Below are 2,385 nucleotides of genomic sequence, written 5' to 3' on the forward strand. Positions count from 1 at the left end.
GTGCTTGGATAATCTAGTCTCGTGACTGTGTCTCTATTTTTCTGTGTAGGAGCAGGAGCTTCACGTCAGACCTCCACCAACCACATGTTTGTTCTCTAACAGGTATGGTTGTAATTTCTAGTAAAGTTGTTCAATATTAAACTTCGGTCCAGCAGCCTCCACTTCAAAAAGTCAGCGCTCACGCGGTTTGGTTGTGCACGCGCTAACACCACCAGGTAGTCATGCTTGCGAGGTTCTTTCAAAATAAAAGCTGATGTGTGTCTCCTGTTGGTACAGACTCTGGACATAAAACACGTGTTAGCACTGGAAGCTGTAACGGGACCAACATTCCTGCTCAGCTGTTTCCACAAAAAGTTTCAATCTCGCCCCCATATCCAAAGAGTAGAGAACTTTTTGTGTTGTAAGTTAAATAAATAAAAAACTCCAGTGAGTTTTTCATGTTTTGACTCGAGTTGATTGAAGTCATTCTTGCTGGTCCATGTTCAGAAATGATTTTTAATGTCCGCCTGTGAATATGATCCATAATATTTGACTTTAGTCTCTGTTTTGTGGTTATTTGTATGTTCATGATGTGAGAATGTTCAATTGTTTTCCCTGAAGTTTCCATTAACATTAAAACAAAACTCTTAGTTTCCAGTGACCAGTCTCACTTCAGGCTGACTGTAGAACATCTCCAGATGTTGCTCACCAGATGTCACCAATATCTCATGTGGAATTTCAAAATAAAGGCCCTCCAAAGTTGGACATTTTCCACAGAATTGTCCCTAAGTTTCTGTGTTTGTTGCTCGTTCTTCAGGATGTTGTAGAAACAGCGAGGGTAAGTACGGCTTTACCAGAAATCACATCATTAGTGCAGAAAATTTATTGTCTCGTTGAAATGCAACATAGTTCAAGTCAAAACAGGAATGTTTCATTTAAAATCATTTATATGTTTAATGTTTTAAGTGACAATAACCATTTGGAAAATAAAGTTCAAATTGTACATTAATGTCAGAAATGACATTTATATCATTTTAACATCAAGTGTTTGTTTTTCCTGGTAAATGTTGAGAATTACAAGAGCTTTGTGTTATTTGTCCATGTCGACCAAAATCACTGGAGGTTTCTGGTTAGTGTGCATAAAAATGATACTTGTTGTTCTCTCAGAACATTTTAATTTAAAGTTTCATGTTTTGATTTGTGCAGAAACTCTGTGAACCACACAGTCTTTCTGGTGGATCAAGTTCAGCAGAAGACGATTCAAAAGCTGCAAAAACATTTAGGTAAGTATTTATTAAGAGACAGAGGAGAAAAGTCTAACACTGAATTATATCTGGTGAGCTGCTTTTAAAATGATTTTAGTTGCTGTTATGGCCATGAAGGACAGAGTGCACCTTTTATTCAAGTTTGATTCAGGAACATCATAAATTACACATGAATGTTTTTCACTGAAACTAAATGAATCTTCAAACTTGTTCCTGATCATTTTGAAAGAGATTTAGTAACAACTTGAGTTGGACACATCATGCCAGTGTAAGGACGACACGTGTTCCTTGTGTTGTGGCTCCTACAAAGTTTCTGAACACTTGAAGTCGTCCTGCTACATTTATTAAACATCAAATGTCTCTACAGCTTTCTGTTCTTTCATCAAATAGATTTTCTGAATCATTCAACTTCATTTCCTTCAAACTACTAATTGGTTTTGATTTGTTCAAAAACCCACATTTCTCTAAGTCAATTGATCAAAATGTGCACGTTATTAAAATGCAGTCAGTTCTCACACTCACTGTTAAAGTCTAATAGAAAATAAATCAGTCAGAGTTCATTTAAATGTTGCTCATTAATTGTTCTTTTAATTGTAATTAGAATATTTAGCTGATGTTCAAATCAGTTCCTACAACTTGTGTTTCTTGAACAATTAGTTTCAAATATTTACTGATTCTATTAAAAGCTGCAACAGAGTTGAGCTGAACTGAAGGAGAGCGCGTCAGAAAAATGTGATTGTGTGACGTTAAATAGAACGGAGGCGTCGTGCTCCAGCCGCTCCAAAAGGATGGAAATATCTGCTGGGACATTGTTGTGGTAGTTGTTCACTGGAAAGTTGGTGAAACTTCATGTGTAGAGCTTTTGTTACTTGTTTATTGTTTGTACCTTTTCTTATGGTTTCTATATTTTTTAGATTGCCAGAGAAGTGATGAAGACTTTCCTGATATTCCAGCATCAGGTTTGAAAGATCCAAACTGTAAATCATAAAGTAAAGAGGAATGGGTCAACAGATACTGACTGCATCAGGTTTGGTCCTGAAGGTTTTATTTCAACATTCTAATAGACTTATGCATTATTGTCCAACAAGGAAGTGACTAAAAATAGTTCACTCTGAAGATAATAATATTTTAAAGTACAAAG

At 35.9% G+C, this 2,385-nt stretch overlaps 1 long non-coding RNA gene across 1 annotated transcript; it reads left to right on the forward strand.

The window, feature by feature from the left end:
• Nucleotides 1–721: 721 nt before the first annotated feature.
• On the forward strand, nt 722–2,378 carry LOC119429867. The gene is made up of 3 exons (XR_005187857.1): nt 722–817; nt 1,186–1,262; nt 2,159–2,378. It is a non-coding gene; the product is annotated as an uncharacterized LOC119429867 (long non-coding RNA).
• Nucleotides 2,379–2,385: the final 7 nt, after the last annotated feature.

The sequence above is a fragment of the Nematolebias whitei genome, unplaced genomic scaffold (assembly GCF_014905685.2).
Source record: "Nematolebias whitei isolate Nwh7 unplaced genomic scaffold, NemWhi1 Nwh_scaf_9365, whole genome shotgun sequence".
NCBI classification, from domain to species: domain Eukaryota; kingdom Metazoa; phylum Chordata; class Actinopteri; order Cyprinodontiformes; family Rivulidae; genus Nematolebias; species Nematolebias whitei.